Source organism: Prionailurus bengalensis, chromosome E4, assembly GCF_016509475.1.
Source record: "Prionailurus bengalensis isolate Pbe53 chromosome E4, Fcat_Pben_1.1_paternal_pri, whole genome shotgun sequence".
NCBI classification, from domain to species: domain Eukaryota; kingdom Metazoa; phylum Chordata; class Mammalia; order Carnivora; family Felidae; genus Prionailurus; species Prionailurus bengalensis.
In genome coordinates, this window is record NC_057360.1 from 34866339 (window position 1) to 34892450 (window position 26112).

Consider the following 26112-nt stretch of genomic DNA (forward strand, 5'->3'; position numbering starts at 1 on the left):
AGAGGACTTCCGGACTGGGCGGGGTTAGCCAGCAGCTGGAAGCGGGACCTCCCTTGCGGCGTGCGGGACTCGGCTGGCTCAGGATGAGAAAGGGATCCGGAAGGGTGGAAAGGAAAGGAGGGCTAGGGAGTCATCTTTGTCCCTTTTCCGGAGCGGAACGCCGGTTTGAGGGAAAAGCGCCTCGCCCTGAAAATACAAACCCAGAGCCCAGGCAGCGGGTCGTCGTGGGGCCAGCACCCCTCGGGGCTCCGGTCGTGTCCTGAGGCACTCGGGACTGTCCGGACCCCCTGGGCCCTTGTTTCAAGAGTTGGCAGTGATCGGGCATATTTAGGGACAATACTTGTGATTTCCGGGGCTCAGCACCTGCTCTTGGATCTTCTCAAGGCCTGCTAGATTTCAGAATCTCAAAGGTTTGGCCACCGCACTCCCAACCCCTAAGGAAAGGATGGGAGATGAATTATTAAAGGACACCGGGCCATTAGCATATCGGGCGTCACCTCTCTGGGGCCCTTGCCCTTGAGCAACTGAATGTTTTATTGAAGAGGAAAAAACATGCACGAAAAAGGTAAGGACAAGGGAGTATTAATTGCCAATCTCCTGGAGATACTCAAAGCCGTTATTGTGGGGATGCGAGGAATTGATAGGAGAGAGCTCTTCTGGGGAAACAATCTCTCGGTGGAAAGTCAAGCGGAAAATGAAGAATGAGCCAGATCTATTTGTAGCGTTGTGATTAAACCTGTATGACTAGTAAGAGGAGAAGTAACATGACCTTTATTAAAAGAGCACACAAAAGGAGGTGACATTTTCTTCCTATTAGCTGGCAAAGAAGGATAAAAGTCAACCAGCGTGAGTAAATGTATCGGGGGGCCAACACCCTCAAACTTTTGGCTTTCAAGTTGTCCATATGTTAAGTTTTCAAATGGACATGACTTTAATTTTCTTTTTTTTTTTTTCAACGTTTATTTATTTTTGGGACAGAGAGAGACAGAGCATGAGTGGGCGAGGGGCAGAGAGAGAGGGAGACACCGAATCGGAAGCAGGCTCCAGGCTCTGAGCCATCAGCCCAGAGCCCGACGCGGGGCTCGAACTCACGGACCGCGAGATCATGACCTGGCTGAAGTCGGACGCTTAACCGACTGCGCCCCCCAGGCGCCCCTGGACATGACTTTTAAACCACTAGTTGTTCCATTTAGGGTTCATGCCAAAGAAATCGTCAGAGCTGTGACCAAAGATGTACAATTTAGGGGGGAAAAATAAATCCTAAGTGTCTAGCAAAAGTAGAAGGCAGTTTTGATAGGTGGCTTTACGGTATGAATGTCTAGGCAGAAGCAGTTAAAAATCCACGCGAGAAACTACGCAATATCTTTGTGAGTTAAAAAAAAAACAAAAAACCTCCATAAAGTATTTGGCTTTTGGCAGTCTCATAGAGGAATTAGTGTAAAATATTCCAGGATTAACTAATGGTGATAGTGATGAGGGAGTAGGAGGCAGGCTGAGGGCAAAACACAAACTAGCACCCCCCTCTCCCACAGGGACATGTGTGATATTCCTTGGACACTTCCACCTACCCCAAAACCAGAAAGGACAAAAAACCAAATGGTGAAACTGATGAGAGTCTCCACCAGTTGACCAGAAAAAGTCAGTCCCGTCAACAGCCTAAAATTCAGGCTCTCCCTACTGTCTCAGTGTTAATGCCTTGCTAGAGGGAAAAACAACCTTAGCTGGGCAATAGCTAGGCCTCCAAAGTCTTTAGCAAACTCCCTCTTGACTTTTTGTCCCCGGGCTCCATAAAATGGTCACCCCCACACGTACAGTGCAGGTCTTCCTGCCCATGAGTCCTGTCCCCGTGCTTTCACAAAATCACCTTTTTGCACCAAAGCCGGCTCCAAGAGTGTTTTCCTGGCCGTTGGTGCCAGACCCCACGAACCCCCCATCACCCCAAAACTTCAGTAGGATCATGGAGATTTCATATTCATTGTGGTTTTTAGTTTTCTTTAATGCCCCTGTGCTACACTGGGAATCAGATGAAGAAAAAAATTGTCAAAGTCCAACTTCTACATCCACTGCTATTTCGTTCATAGAATCTCTCAGAGTTAAGTTATAATGTGAATGGTGAGGAAATGTAAGCTTTTTGTATTAACTTCAGATGCATCTTCTGGAATTATAAAATGCTGTATGCATTTAAAGAATTCTAAAGCAGAGATGTACTAAAAACTTTGTGGGTTCAGCACACCGTGGAATTTCCTCTTTCTCCCAGAACAAAACAATGTCTAGATTCTTGGCACTGTGTATAAAACGTTATGTAAAGTGATACATAAAACAAACACCGTAGCATCTTAGATTGTAAAATCCAGACACTCCGTGATGACATTGACTTGAAGGAAGTATAGTTAAGGCGACAGTGAGGGGGAATTATTTCTGTTAATTCTTAACAGTTGCAAAAGACTGACAGAAGTGTCCTATGGACCAATGTTGATACTTAACGCGTAAAAACAGAGAATGTATTTATTGTTCTCTATAACCATCTGTATAAAATGGTGTATATCATTGACATCTCAATAGGATGAAAGCATTTTCCCATCTATTTGTGGTCTTAGAAGTAAGTGGGTTTTTTGCTTATGAGTAAATTAAAGGTTCAGAACATGGCCGGGGTTTGGTTTGTTAGTTACAAGTGCTGGATAGATTCAGGAATTGGGGTTGCACGGTTGCACTGGAACTTTCCTTCTGTCAGTAAAGTCTATCCTTGGGGTTCAGCAAACCATTCTTAATATAATTGAGTACTTTCACATTGATTAATTAATTTTCAAATGACCCAATTAACGCTCCCTTTGAAAGGTTCTGAGCCCCATTCCCTCTTGTTCTGGACAAGCTCCATGAGACAGGGATAGAGTTCTCTTGCTGTAGCTCCAGTGCTGAGACAGTTCTGTGTCTGTAAGGTGTATAATAAAAACCTATATATACTGAATGAAATAAATGGGGGTTGCTGTCTCGTGCATCTAACATGTCTCTGCCAATTCTCCGCCACCATGGATTTACCAAATGCTGGGGAAGCTCTGAGAGATTTTGTTGTCAGAATTTTAAGATACTGGGAGCAAAGTGGGGTTTGCCTCTAAAAGGAATCAGCTACAACTGTGTGCACACAAACCATTCCTGGATCGGGCACTGCAAGCTGTGTTACGAAGCAGAGCTGCTGTCTGTCCCTTAGCCTTGAGATCATTTAGTGACTTGGTTCAAAGGGAGAGTGTCGACAGTGAACTTCTTGAAGCCCTGACGGGAATGGCACTCAAGAGTCCAGGCTTTGAGTGAAGCGGGAGAGTAAACGCTCATGGTTTCTGCAGCTCCCCCTGGAGATTCTGTCACACTGCTAAAGTGCAGGAGAGGAGAGCATGGAGAACATGCCTGTGCGTAGACCAGGTTTGGAGCTACGTGCTACATCTCCTTTCAGACTGTGTGAAGGCCAGTGGGGAGGAGGTAGGTGTGTGAGGATGTCTTTAAACACAAGCCAACTTCTGGAAAATAAATCGTAATGTTGGATGATTCCTGGCCTCCTAAATTAGTCTGTTTCCATCATGCTGATCAGAGGTGGGGGTAAGCAGCAGGAATGGGCCTGTGAGTGCTCTCAGGAGAGGCTTTCCGCTGCCATGGTGAATTACACACGAGGCATTTGTGAAAACCTGAAAGAGGATGGCTAAACAGGATGGTTCAACCATCTTGCTGATGTTGGCCCTGGGGGCTGTGCCACCGCCCTTTGTATCTGGTAAACACCTGCCATTCAGGTGACCTTCTTATTTAGCTCTTACCCGCAAGAGCATTCCTGTGGTAAGCCATTACCTGCCCCGGGATTCTAAAACAATCAAGTGCAGAAAGGAAGGCATTTCTTAGAAGGAACACATATTCATTTTGTTTCCTCTTGGCTTGGGAAGGTTTAAAATGTAAATATGTTACAAACCATAGTCCACAAGTAGATTTAGAAAGGAAAATCTTTTATCCCTTTCTCATTATAATGGTGGAGACAGAACATTTTACTTAAATGTCATAGATTTAAACTAATGTACACCTTGGGGCGCCTGGGTGGCGCAGTCGGTTAAGCGTCTGACTTCAGCCAGGTCACGATCTCGCTGTCCGTGAGTTCGAGCCCCGCGTCAGGCTCTGGGCTGATGGCTCGGAGCCTGGAGCCTGTTTCCGATTCTGTGTCTCCCTCTCTCTCTGCCCCTCCCCCGTTCATGCTCTGTCTCTCTCTGTCCCAAAAATAAATAAACGTTGAAAAAAAAATTAAAAAAAAAAACTAATGTACACCTTACACTTGCATGTACACAAAAGGCAAATGAGAAAAAAGAGAATATTACCACTAGGAATAACTTTGGAGACCAGCTGGACCAGCCCCTACTTTTCCGAAGGAAAATATAAGGCCGGAGGTTAACACAATTGCTCAAGAATACAAATAAAGTTTGTATTTAAAAATTTTTAATTAAAAAATTTTTAAACTTGAAATTCAGTATTTTACCCATAGTTAGTATATACAGTATTTCCCTTATATAAATGTTGTACAGGTAAAAAAAGTCTCATGAATTTTTTGAAATTAAATGACCCAGGCATCAGATAGTTGTTAACCACAATACTCACAGACCTACTTCATTCTGGGTGGAAAAAAAGGAATTTACATTTTTTTCATGTGATAGGGAATTTTGATTCTAAAACAGCCCAGTCCCCAACAACTATTTTCTAGCCCTCCTTTAAAATGTACTTCTTCAGAAGCTTAAGACGTAATAGATTTCCCTATGTTCCAGCTAAGCAAAGCCATTTAGGATCTTTTTATATATTCATAGGTCACTTCCCTTTCTTCTTTTGGTGACCTGGCTGTATATCTTTTGCCCTTTTGCAGGGAGGGGGAATGGAGAGGGATGGTTTTTGAATTTTTAACTCTCTAAATATGCCTGTTTCCCCTGTCCATGATCTAAGTTGTAATTTTTTCTTCTGGTTTGTCAGTTGACTTTGCTTATTCTGTTTTTCCCTACCTTCCATGATTTTAAAGAAAACTTCCAGTTGATGTTCGGCTCACTCTTTATATTTATCAAGGTCGATTTGGCAGAATACACTCTAAAAGCAGCTTAAAACCCAGCATTACACGGTAGATAGCAGTAGTCCTATGCACATCTATTGTTAAATATCCAGGAAGATTCTGATATTTTCTAGATTATTAGCATGACCCATAATATCACACCAAATAATTTTTGATCCGTAAGTATGTGGACTAGTTAAGGACTCCAAGACCACTTATTTATATATTAATTTTTTAATTTCTTTTTAAAAAAAAAAATTTGTTTTACCATTTATTCATTTTTGAGAGACAGAGAGAGACAGAGCATGAGCAGGGAAGGGCAGAGAGAGGGGAGACACAGAATCTGAAGCAGGCTCCAGGCTCTGAGCTGTCAGCACAGAGCCCAATGCGGGGCTCAAACTCCCGAACTGTGAGATCATGACCTGAGCCGAAGTCAGACGCTCAACAGACTGAGCCACCTAGGAGCCCCAATTTTTTAACTTCTTGAAAGTCATAGTTTCTTAGTTTATTTAGTGTATTCTGAATCCATACAAAAGTAAGCCAGTTGTTTTTATAATAAAATTAATCTTTTTTTTAAAATAGTTATGTTTTGGTAAAGAATAGAGTAAAAGTGCTTTTGAAGTAGAACTTAGGTAATATCCAAAGCTCATTGTTTCAGATATTTCTCTTGGAAACCTCTTCTCCAGAATCATTTAATGTTTTTTTTTTTTTTTTTCCAACGTTTATTTATTTTTGGGACAGAGAGAGACAGAGCATGAACGGGGGAGGGGCAGAGAGGGAGACACAGAATCGGAAACAGGCTCCAGGCTCTGAGCCATCAGCCCAGAGCCTGACTCGGGGCTCGAACTCACGGACCGCGAGATCGTGACCTGGCCGAAGTCGGACGCTTAGCCGACTGCGCCACCCAGGCGCCCCTAATGTTTTTTTTTAATAAACAGAAAATATTCTTTTCTAAGGAAGTAAAAACTGATATAGCTATATTTTACTTGGATCTAATAGGAGGAGGTTTTGCTCTATAACAGAAAACCTAACTATTTAAGTAAGACTTGTGTATAAAGAAACATACATGAAGAAAGGTTAGCAGAAAATGATTCGAAATATTACCAGTGGTTATCACAGAGTAGTATAATTCTATGTGACTTATTTGTTTTTCACATCGTCCCTCTGGATTTTCAAATTCTCGTTAATGAGCCCATTCCATAGTATGGACATTTGAAAATAAGAAAGGAAAATAACACACTGGTAAACCAAGATCCTAGGCAACCCCTTTGTCCTTTAAGTAAGTGAGGCTATTTATATAGCCCAAGGGCAGTCTTTTCCCCTAAATGGATGGTGTGTGCTTTGAGCACAAGGACAGAGGGTGAAGGAGTGACAGTAATCCAAACTAAGAGGAGGGAGCTTTTCCTAGATTCCGGGGGCACTTCGGCATCTTCAAGTGCACATACTTGCATCTCTGTGAGGTCACTTCCAGTTGGGATTTTATGCGTTTCACATCTTATTCTGTTGAAATGAATCGCTTCCTTCCCGACCAACATTTTAATTCGAGGTGTTCTCCAGCTTTATATACTTTGTCAAGGAAGGACACTGAAATAACAGGATATTTTTATTCAGATGACAGCATGGCTGAAATGAATTACCCAGAACTTACCGGTAATAATTATGAGGACAGTATTACACCAATTATGAGTTCAGAAGAAGTGTTTATTGCCTTCTTTAGCGGTTGCTGTGCAGGGCACAAGAAGGTATTGCATAAGCTGAGACACTTAATAGATAAGAGAGATTAATGAATAAGCTGACCTTTCCCCGTTGCTGCTTTTATCAAAGGAAAAATGTTTCTTACTGTTGGGCAACTAAATAAAAAGAGCCTCATTCCAGAAACAGAGGTTCCTCATAACACACCAAATGTTTCTGAGTCTCTTCTGAGCCATGTTGTGGCAGGGGAAAGCAAACAGGAGCTGGTAGTTTGGAGGAGGGCCAGCCTCAGAGAACAGGTCCTCGTCCCCCAACACCGTCAAGACTGGAAGAAATCATTGTATCATCCATGATGTCCAGATGCTTCCCTGCCCATGCTGAAGCCTCTCGTCTTCCTCAAGGCCGGGAAGACTGTCCTTCTGCCAGTGGACAGATCCCTGTTGAGGCCCATCGGCTCACCGGACACCCCATTATTACTGCCGCCTAATCCCCCATCATTGTTCCCTTTCTACCTCGTGACACATCCCAACGCTTGGTACCTGCGTCATCTTTGAACATTCTCACGTCCTTCAGCATGCAGCTGTGTCTTTGGAGTCTGCCTCTTGCCCTGTATCACCCTCTGCCCTTGCACTTGGCTCGGGTGCACGGGTCTTAAGCTTGGTACAGACACTAACTCACTCCTTGTCTGCCATATGTGGCCACAAATGATCAACCTCGCTCCTGTGGAACACTGTGGCCAAAATCCCAATCTTGAAAAAGAGACTTGTGACAAATCCATTTCAGATTTCCTGTATTATTATTAAAATGGTGGTCAACAGTCAGTCTACACAATTTGAGATGCACCTTGATGTCAAAAAACATTTCCAAAAAGTTAGGTAAAATGAAATTTCAAACAGTTCCCTCTCAAATATCTATACTTCTCATTTGATTAAGTCCATACACAGAAATTTTGGGAAATTTAAAAAGGAGTCGTTACTCATAAGTTATCATGAGAAAGAAAACATAAGCACGATGCATAGTACATGTTACAAGTGACTATGTTTGAAGAACAGAGGAATGTGCTAGTGAATACAATAGTGGTAACAGGCAAAAAACAACAAATGTCATTGACTGCTGTGTGATAGAAGTTTTTAATGATAAAGAAAATGGTCTTCATTGGATGAAAACAAAATCGGGATTCGGTATTACACAGTGAATATACTCTCAGTGCATAATCTTGCAAATATTAAACAATATGTCAATAAAAGAAACTTAAAATACTAACCACTGGGTGGAAGCTATTACAGATAATTTTTATATTCTTTATATTTTTATTTTCGATGTATTTTTGGCAATGAGCACTTATTAGTCTTGAAAGGTACAGTTTATTTAAAACATGTTATAGATAGGAAGTTCTGTGAGTTTTAAAGAAAGACATCACTTTGGACTGGCACGCTTTGGGAGAGCTCCTTAGATGAATGAATTCTGAGCCTGATTAATGCCACTTAGATTGGAAAAAAGGTGGCAAAGTGTTTACGTACATAACCAGGCAGGAAGGAGTAGAAATCAAATGATATTTTAAGCCGTCTTGTGAAATAGTTTTTAAAGTAACTTTTGTAAAGACAACCACGCAGTCTAGGTCTCTGAAGCTTCTACTCAACTCTGCTGTTGCAGCATGAAAAGCAGCCATAAATAGGCTAACGGTGGGGGAGGCTGTGTTCCAGTAACTTTATTTACAAAAACAGTCACTTTCTAGTCCAGTGATTTTTTTTTTTTATGTTTATTTTTGAGAGAGAGAGAGAGCACAAGCAGGGAAGGGGCAGAGAGAGAGGGAGACACAGAATCTAAGCCAGGCTCCAGGCTCTGAGCTGTCAGCACACAGCCCAACGCAAGGCTCAAACCCTCAAGGGTTAAGATGGTGACGTGAGCCAAAGTTGGAGACTTAACCTACTGAGCCACTCAGGCGCCCCTGGTCCCGTGATTTCTAATATTCACTTATACGTGTGTGCCACTTTGGTACACATAATTTGGTAATTTCCCTTTTCACCCCGGTCCTGAGCAAACAGCTAAACAGTGACCACCCAACAGCTATGGTAGTAGGCTGGTACTTTGACTAGGTGGCATGCAGGGATGAGGTGTGCTGACAAGCCCCTGTTGGGGAGGACAGGAAACAGGAAGGAGAGAGCAGTCCTAGGAGACCTGGTGAGGCAGAGAATTCAGTGGGAGCCAGAAAGCAGGGGGAGGTAAATGCGAAGTCTCCACAAGATCCCCAGGTGATCCTGCACATTTAAGGGAAGGGGGAGCCAGGGGGACACCCAAGTGCCAAATGCTTGTGTTCCACAAGAAAACAAAAGCTTGCTTCTTCTCGAAGGTTTATAGCACCAGCACACAAAAATACAGGAATGCTTTGAGAAAACAGTGCCCGGAGCACAGCGCTGACAGCCATCACCCAACTCCCTGGGAACAAGAATCTAAGAAAAGAACAACCCAGGCATTTCCAGTTCCTGAAGAACTTTCTATCTCCGGTGGTCCCAGTGATCCAGCCAGAGCAACATCTTAGGCACATCCTGTTCTCACTTTCGCTCTGAGTTACTGACAACATTATGAATTCAATATGTACATTAGGTACCTGCTGTTTTCCTGATTTGTTTGCACAGTTTGAGGACTTACACCGCTGTCTTCTTGAGGGTGTAAATGGATACTCTCCTTACATTTTTCATCTGTAGTTTCGCTAATTGGCAGAGGGAGAAAAATAAGACAAATCATTTTATACATTTCAGTCTTGGAAGAGAGTAGTCAGTGGCTTCCGTTTTGAAATTGAGGGCATAAGTTGCCTCAGGTTTCTGAAATCTTTGCAAGATATGTAAAAAGGACACAACCAAATCCCACCTCTCAAGACTAAATAACTCAGAGTAGGAAATAAAATTAAAACCATCCTGTACGTTGCCAGGAGACTAGAATTGCTTATACACAAGTGTCCATGCCTTCAAACGACATTTGCTTCCAAAGTCATTTTGACTGGTAAATACTGTTTACCACCAGGTGGTGACATTTAGGCTTCACAAGGGCAACAGCTTTGCACAACAATCTTACACAAGGCTTCCTTCTTCCGCTACAGCGAAGATGGAAGTTCTGTTTTGTGTACAGTTAACACCCAGAGTTTGGAAAGCAGCAGCAGTTGTCCGGAGGCGTGTGAGGACTAGGGTAAATCCAAGCATTTAAGCACTTTTATTTATTTATTTTTTTAATTTTTTGAAATGTTAGTGGGGGAGGGGCGGAGAGAGAGGGACACACAGAATCCGAAGCAGGCTCCAGGTTCTGAGCTGTCAGCACAGAGCCTGACTCCGGGCTTGAAGGCATGATCATGACCTGAGCCGAAGTTCGCTGCTCAACCAACTGAGCCTGCCAGGAACCCCTAAGCACTTTTAAATGTCAATAACAATCACATGTAAATAACAATAGCTCACACTTTCTGACATTCATCCTAACTGAGGCGCCATGGTAAGTGAGGTAGGAACTATTATTGTTCCCACATTACAGACAAGGAAAATAAAGTTTAGAGGAGATGAGTGCCTTGCTGAGGGTTTCATAGCTAGTAAGTGGGTGTGACAGGGCTCCTAGTGATTGCAAAGCCCTCATCTTACCTGGAATGCTACTCTGCCTCTTTGGCAGTTGTTTAAGCACTTCATTTTACATAAACGAAATGGTAAATGGTACAATACCAGTACCCTTAGAGGTCAAATATGTGTTGGTATTGGGGACTTAAGGATTGAAGCGCAAAGAGTTAACTCACTCCACCGCCTCCCAGTACTTCCTCATTGCTCAGTTAGTCTTTACCCTTTGGTGGAAATTACAATGAGGGCATCCCTGAGACAAAGAGGAAGACTGAGTCAGAAGCCAAAGTGTTCCCAGAATGAGGAAGGACAAACTTGAGATCCACGCCTGAGGAAGAGTAGAGGGTTGTACTGACAGGTGTTATGGGCATCCATGGAGCAATGACTAGTAAGTGGTTAGCCAAGGAATGGCTCAAAGGGGTTTTGGATGATGACCAGTACATGGGCCTGAGAGAATACAACCTTGGTATGTGCTGAGTGGATGGCTATCCACTTGATTGGTGGTAGTCAATGTGGGCATGGGGTAATGCAGGGATACTTCATAGAGGGCGGTCTTAGTAATTTTGTCAGTCCAAGCATCATACCAATGAAGACTTTATAGCTTTATCTGAGTATATACAAGAAGACTGTTTTGTATGGGAATGGGAAAGATCAGAGGCAGAAACAAGGAGCAAGGCTAAATGGGCTATGAATGCAGGAATTTAACAGTATTATTCCTCAGTGATCAGTGCATGACTTACCCTGCTTAACATTTGCCACAAATCAGGGCGCTGATGGCTCAGTCCATTGAGCATCTGACTCTTGAGTTTTGATCAGGTCATGATCCCGGGGTCATGGGATCAAGCCCTGTGTCAGGGTCCATACTGAGCGAGTATGGAGCCTGCTCAAGATTCTCTCTCTCTCTCCCTCTGCACCCCCTTCTCTCTCTAAAAAACAAAAAACGGGCGCCTGGGTGGCACAGTCGGTTAAGCGTCCGACCTCAGCCAGGTCACGATCTCGCGGTCCGGGAGTTCGAGCCCCGCGTCAGGCTCTGGGCTGATGGCTCGGAGCCTGGAGCCTGTTTCCGATTCTGTGTCTCCCTCTCTCTCTGCCCCTCCCCGTTCATGCTCTGTCTCTCTCTGTCCCAAAAATAAATAAACGTTGAAAAAAAAATTTAAAAAACAAAAAACAACATTTGCCACAAATTCTTGTGTAAATATACTTTGAAATGGAATGTATGCAGAGATGACATGTTTTTTACTAGTGAAAAGCCAGTAAAGTTAAGTCATCAAACTTCCTAGTCTATGTGAATGGACAGGACAATTTTCACTAAGCCTAGTAAGGACAGAAGCCCTTCCCGAATTACTGTAATTTCCTTAGAGGCTGATAACTCAGGATAGAGTAAAAGGGAGAGATTGCATACTATTCTCTAGGATACCTGCCCCATGTACCAGACTAGCTAAAACAAACAAACAACAACACACATACCAATAAAATGGACAGGGCAAAGTACTATAAGAAAAAAAGGAAACCTCCCACTTTTGTGCTATATGCAGTTCTGGGTGGTACAGAATCAAATTCAGAAATGGCAGCTGAGATTATTACCGGGTAGCTGAATGGGTTCAGGGTCCTAAGATCATCGGGACTGAAGCCCTACTCCTGAAGGACCTCCTGCTGGTACGATTTTAAGCAAGCCACTGAATTTCTCTGCACCTCAGACCCTTCTCTGTTTTGGGATAACAATGCAATTGGACCTACCTACCTCACAGAGTTGCTCTGAGGGTCAACGAAGACAATAAATGGTAAAATATTTTGTAAACAAATACATTAGCTGTTGCTACTATTACTATTAATCCTGACTGCTGTACAATTGGAAGTCAAAAATCATTAGCTGAAAATGATTTTTTGCGCCTAGAGGTGGTCTCTGCTTACGAGAAGCTCATTTTCTGCTTGGTGTGTGTGTGTGATTTGGGGCGGGGGGTGATTAGTGAGGAAGGTAGGGGGTTAAGGAGATGAGAAATAATTTAACAGAGTGTGGGGAACGCAGTGTGGGGCAGAGGGAAAAAACGTACCGAGTAATTAGACATGCTGAATCTGGGAAAGCTAAGGACCGAGGAGGCATAGGAAATCATCAGTGACGGGACATAAGTCCAAAGCAGGCTTGCTTACCAAGTCCAGTGGCAGAATATTAAAACAACGAGCATCCTTGAAACCTGTGGTAAGTTTAGGACAATTAAAAACGTACTACCTGGTAGACAGTTGCTGCCGAACTCCCTGGTGGAGGAGAGGGCTAGCTACAGTCGTCAAGTCCTTCAGTCCTGGGTCATAACACAACCACAGGAAGATGCCGCTATTTGATCACAACCCTGCTTTGTGCTGGATACTAACCAACACCTCAGCCCGTTGACTCCTGTTTTGTAGCTGGTATTTTCCATGCTAACCCCACTTCTGGCCACTTCTCCTGCCTTGCTTAACATGAGGCAATCTCAGAGTGCCTGGGGGGCTCAGTCAGCTGAGCAACTGACTCTTGATTTCAGCTCAAGTCATGATCTCACGTTTCATTAGATCAAGTCCCGTGTCAGGCTCTGCACTGAGATCACGGGGCCCGCTTGAGATTCTCTCTCTTCATCTCTCTCTATCTCTTCCCCACTCGCTCTCACTCGCTTGCTCTCTCAAAATAGACATCTTTAAAAAATGAGACAAAAATAGGATGCACACAGACACACAGGCATGATCTCACTTTAAAGCACTCCTCAATGCGGACCGTGCTGATCACGGTATTAAAAATTGTGTCTTTCCCACATCCACGTTTCGAAACTCTGTTCTTCTGCTCAGTTTTCTCCTAGTCTTTTTATCCTCTGTATTTTTTAATTTTTTTTAACATTTATTCATTTTTGAGAGACAGCGACAGAGTGTGAGCAGGGGAGGGGCAGAGAGAGAGAGGGAGACAGAATCTGAAGCAGACTCCAGGCTCCGGGCTGTCAACACAGACCCCAACGTGGGGCTCGAACTCACGAACCTGAGAGATCGTGACCTGTGCCGAAGTTGGACACTTCAACCAACTGAGCCACCCCGGCGTCCCTTCATCGCCTTTATTCTAATTAATTAATTGTGTGTCTAATTTGTAGTCTCTGTGCCACCACTGGAATGAAAACTCCATAAAGGAGTCCATCTTTGCTGATGGATACATAACAAACCTCAGAACTGTCCTTGGGACAGGGAAGTACTCAATAAAATATTTACAAAATGAAATGAGCCGTGCTAAAACATCACCTAAGAGTGTTCCCACAAAATGTAGCGTGTTGTCTCCTGTGTCCGAGAGGTAGACTTGCGCCTGCAACCCTCCAGGCCTGGTGTGATCCTGCGTCTCCCATGGAGCAGGCCATTCCTTCTACACTGTTCTGTCAGTCTTTTGGGCCTCTGACATAAACTGCTCTTCTGTCGAGGTCATAGTCTGTGCCTGTCACATGGCTTCCTTCTCGTTACTGTAAGGAACTTTCTTCCCTTCCTGTGAGGAAAGCTTGAGATCCAGATAAGAACAATCAATCTGCACCCACACAAGGACACAGAACAATGATTACTCACCCAACTGCCTCCAAGAACAAGGTCTTGGGCATTCCGATTATTTAAGCACAACACCCCCTCCTGCTAATCTCACTTTCGTGTTATTTCTAACACGAAAATAAATGGCATTTTCTTAAAGTAATTCACTCACTCCAAGAAGTGCAAACAGGCCAAACACATACATACATACATACATACATACATGTTTAGCTAGGTTTTGAAATTTTTATGGATTACATATGTATGATATGTTCTATGGTGGATTATTTTTTTTTTCAACATTTTTTATTTATTTTTGGGACAGAGAGAGACAGAGCATGAACGGGGGAGGGGCAGAGAGAGAGGGAGACACAGAATCGGAAACAGGCTCCAGGCTCCGAGCCATCAGCCCAGAGCCTGACGCGGGGCTCGAACTCACGGACCGCGAGATCGTGACCTGGCTGAAGTCGGACGCTTAACCGACTGCGCCACCCAGGCGCCCCTATGGTGGATTATTTAGACGTTTGGGAGGTTTTACTCCATGATCTTTTTCCCTGCCACATCCCTGGTTGCTACTGGTCAGCAAATGCTTATGCCATGGCTTTATACTTCTAAAGAACATAGGGACGACAGGAGGCAGGTTCAAAGCCATGGAGTACATGAAGAAATGGCATATGATCTGAGGGTACTTAGAGGGGATGAGATCACCATTCCTAAGGAAATCATTTTTATGAAATGGCTGTTGAATCTTTTTCATGCCCAAGGATGATAATAGGAGGGACCCATCTTAAGTTACATGGGTGAAACGAATCAATAGCTGGGCTAGGGAATTCGATCGGCAGTTGATGAACTTGGACCAGGCCACAGGAGTCGAAATGAAGTAGTTGGAAGGGAGGGGGAGAGAGACTGCTGTGAATATCTCTAAGAGAAGAGTCGTGTACTCTGGCTGGTTTTAACCGGACATTGGTCCAGAAATAGAAAATTAGAAGCCCCAACTACTTTAATTCAGCCTTAATTTTTTAAAAAGCCTAATTAAAAAATTTTTTGACTCAAATTATAGTAGTAGTAAAAGAGGAACTTTGAGGGGAAAAGGTTATTGACACAAAGGCTTTTGCTAACATCAAGCATTAAGGCTGCTTTCACTTTCTATTTATAGTGCAGATGAGGGAAACATATTTACTTGTCAAACCGCAACATCTAGAGAACATTTGTTATGAAGGATAAAACCGTAACTTAAATGTAAATCCCTACTAATTGCTTTACCATGAAATTAAGTTCCTGACTAGATCGTTAAGATGTTCTGCTGTGATGCTCTGCCTTTAAAAAGTTTACACTGGCCTCCTCCGTGAAATAGCAACTTTTGTTTCTGTTAGGCTTCTTTTGGAGACTGCATTTGCTTAGAAAAAGTTATAAACTGTTTCTCATGGGTGTCGAATTTGCTTATCAAGGTGATAACATTGCTCTGATTGACTTTGAGCTCCCAGATTTTGTTCCAAATAAGTCAGTTAACACAAACACCGTATATGTTCTCTTCCTAGTCACAACTGTTTCTTTATCTAATCCTTGCAAGGTGTTAACAAGTTTAAAACTTGGGTGGGTTTAGGGCGCCTGGATGGCTCAGTTGGTTAAGCACCTGACTCTGGATTTCGGCTCAGGTCATGATCTCAGTTTGTGAGATCAAGCCCTGAGTTGGGCTCCATGTTGACAGTTCAGAGCCTGCTTGGGATTCTCTCTCTCCTTCTCTCTCTCTGCCCTTCCCCCTCTCACACCCACACGCATGCACACACTCTCTCTCTCTCTCTCTCAAAATAAATAAACTTTAAAAAAAAAATTAGGTGGATTTATAAAATATTTTTTAACACCCTACACAAAGCCTCAATTCTTCGACACTGGCAGCCTGTGATGTATGTTCCAGTGGGCACGCTGTAACTCCTAGTGCCTTGATGAGGCCTGTGTCTAGCGGTCTGTTTGGAATGTTTCAGCAAAACTGGGATAGCAGCGGCCTCATCAACACTTTTGGAAAATTCCTTCTATTTTCCTTTGGGTAAAACTTGAGTACTTCTTAAAATCCCAAGATTTTTTTTTTTTTAAAGTATTCTTATTATCATGTTATTTCTTTGTGTGAATATTTCTCTATCCATCATGTGGGTCAAGGGCCTTCTTTATAATTATGAATCGTATCAGAGATTATCTAGTAGTGCTTGTTCTGAGGTTTTCTTTTACTTCTCTTTGGCTTCCAAGAGGAGGCAAGGACACTTACAACCTTTTCCTAGGCAAGTTTGGTTGTACTTACCCTTGTTTGTGCTTCACAATTATCCAACCGGCCACGATGATGGGTAAAAGAAAGAAGATCGTGCCAAAGAAAATGCCCAGGCAGTAAAACAGAGTCATTGGATGCATGGCAAACATAACCCATGGGTCTTAAACAATGAATATCTAGCCCCGCTAGAGGCTGCCAGTGAGTTTTTTAAAGGCAACTATAAATTCTGCCTTTAAGAAACCCCTCACACAGGCTTAGCTTGAAGATTTTCCCTCTGCTCCTGATTTGATCTGGCTCATTAGTCTTCCTGCCCCAGGATCACAGACGAGGGGTGAGCAGAGCAGTGTGTAACCTTTAGTCCAAAGCAGCCTTTCATCAAGGAGCCGAGAACCACCCTGGAGCTCCTGGCTGTGGCGCCCAGGGGCCCCGCACTCGTGTCTTATGTCAGGCACAGGCCCGAGCTGTTCTGTGCTACCGACTCCACTGATCCCTGCGGGCAAAGTCTCACCAAACCACTCCTCTTGCACAGGCAGGTCGCAGAAATGGCTAAGAAAATTGATCTTTGTGGCTTCTAATTTGCACAAGCGGGCATGACTACCATCCTGAAGAATCTTCCCAGGTTGTAAACCAAAGGAGACATTGTGTTCTCCAGCCCCGTTAAAATAGGAAGGACGATGATTATTCATTTGCAATGATTCAAAGACGGTGTAGAACCTTCGACAGAGGACACTCACTCACTCTGTGCCTGTGAGGATACCAGTCTTGCCACATCATGGCCTGAATGTAGACTCTTTTCCTTCTGACTGAAATTGTAAGAGATTTTGAGGGGCATCTGGGTGGCTCAGTTGGTTAAGCGTCTGACTCTTGGTTTGGGCTCAGGTCCTTATCTCACTGTTGTGAGATGGAGCCCTGTGTTGGGCTCAGTATGGAGCCTAATTTGGATTCTCTCTCTCTCTCTCTCTCTCTGTCCTTCTCCCCTGCTCATACTCTTTCTCTGTCCAAAATAAAAAATGATAATAATAAAAAGAGATTTTTATCTTTCTCTCCTTTTTTTTTTCTTTTTTTTGAGAGGGAGAGAGAGAGCACATGTGCAAGAGAGCCAGGAGGGGAGGGGTAGAGGAAGAGAGAAAGAGGGAGAGAGAGAGAGAGAGAGAGGGAGAATCTTAAGCAGGCTCTATGCTCAGCATGGAGCCTAATGCAGAGCTCGATCCCATAATCCTGGGATCATGACCTCAGCTGATATCAAGAGACAGGCACTCAACTAACTGACTGAGCCACCCAAGCGTCCCTGAGATTTTCTCCGTTGTACCTGGACTGTGTGACTGGCTGTGTGCCTGGAGGACGGTTCCATCCCCATCAGCCTTGCACCCCCTCCTAGAGGCCCCGGAACACCCAGCTGCACTTGCAGTGCGGCTGGAATCAGACTTGCCACCTGCACGGTCAAGTGCCGGACCCCCGGGAGCACCGCCGGACCCATCTCTTACACAGGCTGACCGATTTCTCCTGGTGTTCAGAGTCTGTTTTTGTCTAGCACCATTTGAAATCGGTTATGATGTAGGGGGAAAAGCAGCAGCCTCGAAACCTCACGCCAAGTCTGGTGAGCAACAGCCTCTGTTCTCCTGGAAGACGTGGTCTCCCGGAAGACGGATGGGCAGAGCGTGGGGAAGGACGATCACGCTTTTTTCACTAACTTCTTTCACTGCATTAATGATACCTTATTGAGGAGGTAAAAGAGAATTTAACGTATTTTTGAAACAAATCACTATAATGTTTCTGATGTCCTGGGGTGCATTTTGCTAAAATGTGGCAGTGCTGTGTATTCTGTAAATGGCTGCTGTCCAATTCTCTTTCTGTTAAGGGTCTATTCATGCGGGTTTTCAGTCAGCCGGACTCCGATTCTTGATTTCGGCTCAGGTCATGATCCTCTCTCTGTCCCTTGCTTGTGTATGCTCTCTCTCTCAAAATAAATATTTTTTTTTTTTAAAGAAGAGTCTATTCATGCATGCTGACCTGAATAGTTTACTCTATTTTTCCATTTCTTTGTGTTCTTCTTCAGTTTCCTTTCTAAGCTTTCTATAGTTGTCAGCATACAGATCTTTTACATCTTTGCTCAGGTTTATTCCTAGGTATTTTATAGTTCTCGATGCAATTGTAAATGTGATCAATTTCTTCATTTTTCTTTCTGTTGCTTCATTATTGGTGTATAGAAATGCAACCAATTTCTGTACATTGATTTTGTATCCTGCAACTTTGCTGAATTCATGTATCAGTTCTAGCAGCTCTTTGGTGGAGTCTCTCAGGTTTTCCATGTAAAGTATCATGTCATTTTCGAAAAGTGAAAGTTTGACTTCTTCATTGCTAAGTGGGATGCCTTTTATTTCATTTTGTTGTCAGATTGCTGATGCTAGGACTTCCAACACTACGTTAAACAACACTGGTGAGAGTGGACATCCCTGTCATGTTCCTGATCTCAGGGGAAAACTCTCAGTTTTTCCCCATTGAGGATGATATTAGCTGTGGGCTTTTCATATGTGGCTTTTATGATGTTAAAGTATGTTCCTTCTATCCCAACTTTCTTGAGGGCTTTTATTGGGAAAGGATGCTGAATTTTGTCAAATGCTTTTTCTGCATCTATTGACAGAATCATATGGTCCTTATTCTTTCTTCTATTAATGTGATGGTATCACATTGATTGATTTGTGAATATTGAACCAGCCCTGCAACCCAGGAATGAATCCCACTTGATCATGGTGAAGAATTCTTTTAACGTACTGTTGAATTTGATTTACTAGTATCTTGTTGAGAATTTTTGCATCCATATTCATCAGGGATATTGGCCTGTAGTCTCCTTTTTAGTGGGATCTCTTTCCGGTTTGGGAATCAATGTAATGCTGGCTTCAGAGAATAAGTCCAGAAGCTTTCCTTCCATTTCCATTTTTTGGAACAGCTTAAGAAGGACAGGTATTAACTCTGCTTTAAGTGTCTGGTAGAATTCCCATGGAAAACCATTTGGCCCAGGACTCTTATTTGTTGGGAGATTTTTGATAGCTTATTCCATTTCTTCACTGGTTATGGGTCTGTTGGCATTTTCTATTTCTTCCCATTTGAGTTTTGGTAGTGTGTGGGTGTCTAGGAATTTGTCCATTTCTTCCAGGTTGTCCAGTTTGTTGGCATATAATTTCTCATAGTGTTCTCTAATAATTGTTTGTATTTCTCTGGTGTAGGTTGTGATCTCCTCTTTCATTCATGATATTATCAGGGTTCTCTCTTTTCTTTTTGAGAAGTCTGGCTAGGGATTTTTCAATTTTGTTTATTTTTTCAAAAAAAACAGCTCTTAAATTCATTGATCTGTTCTACTGTTTTGTTTTATTTTGATTCTACATTGTTTATCTCTGCTCTAATCTCTATTATTTCTCTTCTTCTGCTGGCTTTGGGATTTCTTTGCTTTTCTGCTTCTAGTTCCTTTAGGTTTGTGGTTAGGTTTTGTATTTGGGATTTTTCTTGCTTCTCGAGGTAGGCCTGAATTGCGATGTATTTTCCCCTTAGTACTGCCTTTGCTGCATCCCAAAGGGTTTGGACTGTTGTGTTTTCAATTTCATTTGCTTCCATATATTTTTAAATTTCTTCTTTAATTGCCTGGTTGACCCAATCATTCTTTAGTAGGATGTTCTTGCATTTGGAGGCTTTCCAAAAAAATTTTTTGTGGTTGATTTCAAGTTTTATAGCATTGTGATCTCAAAATATGCATGGGATGATCTCAATTCTTTTATATTTATTGACAGCTGTTTTGTTACCCAGTATGTGATCTATCTTGGAGAATGTTCCTTGTGCACTCGAGAAGAATGTGTATTCTGCTACTTTTTAATGAAAAGTTCTGAATATATCTGTCAAGTCCATCTGGTCCAGTGTATAATTCAAGGCCATTGTTTCTTTATTGATTTTCTGCCTAGATGATCTGTCCATTGTTGTAAGTGGAGTATTAAAGTCTCCTGCAAATACTGTATTCTTCTCAATAAGATCGCTTATGTGTGTGATTGATTTGTATATTTGGGTGCCTTCAAGTTGGGAGCATAAACATTTACAAGTATTATCTCTTCTTGATGGATAGGCCCCGTAATTATGATATAATGCCCTTCTTCATCTCTTGTTACAGTCTTTAGTTTAAAATTTGTTTTGTCTGATATAAGTATGGCTACTCCAGCTTTCTTTTGACTTCCACTAGCATGATAGATGGTTCTCCGTCACCTCGCTTTCAATCTGAAGGCGTCCTCAGGTCTCAAATGAGTCTCTGGTAGACAACATATAGATGGATCTTGTTTTTTATCCATTCTGATACCCTATGTCTTTTGATCGGAGCATTTAGCCTATTTATATTCAGAGTTATTATTGAAAGATACGGATTTAGTGCCATTGTGATATCTGTAGGTTTCATGCTTGTGGTGATGTCTCTGGTCCTTTGTGGTCTTTGCTGCTTTCCATTCACAGAGTCCCCCTTAGGATCTCCTGCAGGGCTGGTTTAGTGGTCATGAACTCCTTCAGTTTTTGTCTTTCTGGGAAAGCCTTTATCTCTCCTTCTATTCTGAATGACAGCCTTGCTGGATAAAGGACTCTTGGCTGCATATTTTTCCTATTCATCACATTGAATATTTCCTGCCACTCCCTTCTGGCTAACTACCCTTATGTGTCTACCTTGTAGGCTAAGGTCCGTTTATCCCTAGCTGCTTTCAGAATTCTCTCTTTATCTTTGTATTTTGCTAGTTTCACTCTAATATGCCGTGGAGAAGAACTATTCTTGTTAAATCTGACGGGAGTTCTCTATGCTTCCTGGATTTGGAAGTCTGCCTCCTTCCCCTTCATATATATATAAGAATTGACCAAGAATCAAATCAGAAAATTGAAAACCACTGGACCGATATCTGATGGTGCCTTGGAACCAGTGGCTGCACTGGTCTGGAGGAGGGGCCGTCTGGTTTGGTCCCACGGAGGGGTGTGGTTTGGTGTAGGTGGGTCCCGCCTCCACTGTGGGCCCACTGTCGATTCCCTGAAGCCCCACCATGTTGGTCATCAGGTAAAAAATAGCAACACCCCAGTCTCTCCACCCTCCCCACCAGGTGTCCCAAACCACTCTGTTCAGGCTGTCCTCCCAGTGCCCCTAGCATGAGTGGGCCAGTTTGTTTCCCTCCACACTCTTCTGTGCTTCCCAGGCACTGGGTCAGAGGCCATTAGCCTACCACAAATAGCAGTAGATAGAACTCATGGAAATGCTGAACCCTGGCCCCACCTGGGACATAGGGAATCAGAATCTGCATTTCAAAAAGACTTACTAGGCACGAAATTGAAGCTCAGTCCCATGGGGTCCTACACCAGGAATTCTCCAATAATGAACATCGATTACAAATGGAAGGGGTGTTTTCCTGGGAGTCTTTTCAGGTGGTGCTGGGTGACCAGTTGACCATTTTCCCGAACACCATAACTAAGTGTCATCTAAACAATGGTGGTTTCCAGATTCTCACTGAAGCCACCAGCCCTAAGCACCAGGATGGCGGAGCTCTTGCTTGATTTCCATAGATCGGCACAAGGCTTGCCACGGCCACAGAAAATGGTTCAAGTTTTTAAAAGCTGCGTAAGGGAGATAAATGATGTTAACGTAAGTAGCTTATGCGAACATCAGTTTTACTACCCAGCTGCAAATGTTCTTGGGGTAGCAAGTCAGGAGTCAGAGTGGGGAACTTTCTCCACGCGATCTATACTTGTGGTGATTTGTTTACCTTCAGGTACGGAACTGAGAGGGAAGGAAGATGTTATTGACCACAGACCCCAGTATTGGATTTCTCCCATATTTAAGCAACAAGGGGCAGAGTTAAGCCCTTTTAGAATGGTAATTTCACAGAAGGAAAGCAGAAAAGACCTAGTTAATACTGGATACAACATGAAATTAAAAACGGCTTCTGGGAATCACCGCAATGGTCGGAGCCTCTGAACGACAAAGTTGGAAGGACTTCGGGACTGTCAATGCCGGGGAAGGCCACAGGAGGGCAGCAGTGCCCCGTCATGGAAAGGCTGACGGCTTCAGTTTAGTGCAACCTTTTTTTTTTAATTTTTATTTTTTATGTTTATTTACTTTTAAGAATGAGAAAGAGCGTGAGCAGGAGAGGGGCAGAGAGAAGGAGACACAGAATCCAAAGCAGGCTCCAAGCTGTCAGCACAGAGCCTGACATGGGGCTCAAACTCACGGAACATGAGATCATGACCTGAGCCAAAGTGGGACGCCTAACAGACTGAGCCACCCAGGCGCCCCATAGTGTAACCTTTTCTGAAATGAACCTGGAAATGATGAAAGCAACCATGCGTAAGGGGGGAGGAAATGCATGGACACTCAATTTTTACATCTTTCTGGAAGTCAGTAGACTATGTTAAATCCTGCTCTTAAGTAAAAATATGCAAATTTGTAAAAGATCTAAGAAAGTGCATTCTTGGTTAAAATTAAGTTTAACTGTCAGACATTATTAAGATTTCAAATACCAGAGCGGTTGTTTCTTTAAAGCTAAAGTATTCTGTAACAATGTAAATTCCGATTTGTGCCCATCCTCTCTCTCTTCAGCATTGTTTGAGAAGACTTTTGGTAGTCACCTTTTCACCTTAAAAGCTCCCCTGGTTACCAAAAAAAAACCCAAACAAACAAACACAAAAAACAACCAAAAACCAAAAAACAACAAAAAAAACTTCCTTGTATATTTTATACCAATTTAAGAAATACGCTACACTCTCAATCTAAAGCCATATACAATTTAGTAAGTTATTTTCTATATTTATAAACAACCTAACTTTCATCCAGAGCTGTTATCAGAAAGATTGCCTCTGTTTTTTTTCAAACCACAAAAAGTCTTGTTTTGTTAACCAGGCAATAACATTTTAAGTTTCAAACTGTATTGTGATGTAATATGCTCAATTAAAACAAACAGCATTTTGTTAATATAAGCCTTTACGTCCTGTTTTTATTAGTTTATGTGTAGAAATGGGCTATGGAGCTTGAGAATCACTAGTGCAGAGGTTCTAAACCATAGCTGCATTATTAGAATCGCTTGAGAAACTTAGAAAAAATAGCAATGCCAAAGCATCATCCCAGATCAATGACATGAGAAACTTATGGGGGGTGGGACCCAGGCATCAGCAAAACTCCCCAGGCAATTCCAACGTGCAGCCATGATACTAAAAATACTGAGGTCTGATCTCAGACATGTAGCAATCTGATTTAATTCGAATCTGCAAAAAAGACCATGAAAACTTTTTGTGTAAACAAAAGCAAACCCTGTTATTACACAAATCAAACTTTCTACTTTCATCGTTGGGGCTTGGGCTTGTAAGCACTTAATCATACCCACGCACTGACGTGATGTGGAAGGTATATCTGCCACCAGATACAGGCATATAGACACCCGGTTATCTCAAGGTTCGGTGACATCACAAAGGCTCTAAGAGCTGGGCAAGTCGGGAGAAGCTTCACGGAATGGGCAGTAGGAGCTGAGCCTTGGGGAAGATGTCCAGGACCCGGCCAGGACTAGAAGTGCTACAGGCGACAGTGAACCAGGAGCACAGCCCAGCACGTGGGGCAGACGGTCCGCTCGACGGACAATAGGTTCTTTGAAGGAATGGAGCAGAAGTCTTCGGAAGACAAGTTGGGATTTAGTTGTAGAAAGCTTCAGGGTGCCTGCGAGAAACCTTGCACTTGACGCTGTGCACCTGGGACTGAACACCTCTGAGCAGGAGAGGCCCAGCACGGGCTGGGAGAAGAGCCTGGACACATTCAAGGCTCTGCAATGTGAGGGGCTGGAGTGGAACGCGTAGAGAAGTCGGGCCAAGTACAAGCATGCTCTGCTCTGAGCTAAAACACACTGGAAATGAACGCATCGTCACAAATGAAAATTCTCCCATCTTGGATTTTATTTTTCACAACACTTGAAGACCCCATTTTCAAAATATGAACAATAAAGACCCCCCCACCCCCCGCATGGGACTTCTCATTTCACTGCAAATATTCTTCCGGTTTTAGCAACCTTTCACATATGCTGCTTTCCACGTCATTAGAGAAACTTTTCATTTTATCCCATATATATAAATGTATATAATGGCACATATAATTGCCATTATTTGAAAAACAAAATTTATATTTACATATCGAGAGCAATTTTGTATAAATATACAAAATAAAACAAATTTGAAGCAGAAACTAGTATAAAAGTCTGTTTTGGAAAAACAACGTAACAATAGCATAACAATTTTTTTGGAAAATAGCATAACAATCTTTGGTTGCAAAAGAGTCAACTGGGCTTGTTAAAAATCAACAGTACAGCCATCTCTTGTTTCTGAGCAAGTGCTACATCCCTGAAAAGTATGTGAAAATGGGTATAGTAAAACTTCACCTTCGTACTTAATTCAAAATTCCTGTTTCTTTCTGCTCAAGCGTACCTTCCCGAAGTACCTCACCGATCCCTCAGGGAGGGGACACTTACAGTGCGTCATAAACATGCTTTATCCGTAAAACAATACTTGTAAAGCACGATTCCCAATCATGTCCTTCTCAAGGCAGCGTTTCTTTGGCCTAACTTATGCTACTAACTGTAAAAGTGCAAAACAAAATTTGCAAAACCGTAATCTGAATGTGAGTGGCCGTCCCTCCTCTCTGCCCAGTGGTTTGTTTGAAAGAGACCCTGCCTGATGTGAGGACTCAGCGAGGTCACGGTCTGTTCCACCCCACATCCGGTGCTAGCACAGCTGTTTGCTTTTTTTGGTTCCTTTGTTCCACCGACAGCAGATACTGTTTCCTTTCCTGAAATGCATGGCTGAATTTTTACTGTGCGTTTAGCAGATATGGTAAGATGCACATAAAAACTAAGATTCCGGGGGCACCTGGGTGGCTCAGTCCGTTAAGCTCAGGTCACGATCTTGCGGTTTGTGGGTTCAAGCCCTGTGTCAGCCTCTCTGCTTTCAGCAAGGAGTCTATTTTGGATTCTCTGTCCCCCTCTCTCTGCCCCTTCCCAGTTCATTCTCTCTCTCTCTCTCTCAAAAGTAAGTAACAGTAAAAAAACAAAACCAAAAACAACTAAGATTCTGATACAACCTGAGGTTATTGGATAGAGATGTTCCTGCCAAACTCACTACTCTTATATGACATTGTTTAAAGTAAGACATGTCCTTATTCAAGTACGGGGAGAAAATCACCCATTGCTGGAATTTAGAGTGGAATCTAACTTTCTTAAGAGTTAAATCCTCTTCGAGAAGACTACAGGCCACAGGTTCATTCTGTGCCCCCGCCCAGCACTGCTACAAGTGTGAGAGCTCTCTAACGTACAGAAGTTTCTGACTGATTCTGAATTCCTAACTGATTTCTCACTGTTATTGTTGTTTGAAAAAGTGAAGAACAAAGGCCATAAACTTTATAGCTTCCTTCGGTCACCAAGATATTACAAATAGCTAAAAAGTATATAGAATTCTACCCTATTTACTTTGAGTATTTCTCAATAATATTCTTAGTTCAGGAAGTCAAACTTGTTCACATTCCCAGTTTTCAGTGTTCTTGTTTCTAATGTTTAAGGGCTGAGGTAGAATATATATATTTGTAAATGCATTTAACACCCAACCATATATAAAACACATTTTAGAGTTGTTGAAAGAATGAATCTTAAGACTTGGCATTACTCTGTGAACAAAAGAGACTTTAAAATAACTTTCTTTCTTTTTATTTTTTTAACATTTATTTATTATTATTTTTTTTTAATTAAAAAAATTTTTTTTTCAATGTTTATTTAGTTTTGGGACAGAGAGAGACAGAGCATGAACGGGGGAGGGGCAGAGAGAGAGGGAGACACAGAATCGGAAACAGGCTCCAGGCTCTGAGCCATCAGCCCAGAGCCCGACGCGGGGCTCGAACTCACGGACCGCGAGATCGTGACCTGGCTGAAGTCGGACGCTTAACCGACTGCGCCACC

The 26112-nt window shown here is 42.7% G+C and overlaps 1 long non-coding RNA gene across 1 annotated transcript; it reads left to right on the forward strand.

The window, feature by feature from the left end:
• The first annotated feature begins 53 nt into the window (after positions 1-53).
• On the forward strand, positions 54-24753 carry LOC122475743. The gene is made up of 2 exons (XR_006295296.1): positions 54-565; positions 21901-24753. It is a non-coding gene; the product is annotated as an uncharacterized LOC122475743 (long non-coding RNA).
• Positions 24754-26112: the final 1359 nt, after the last annotated feature.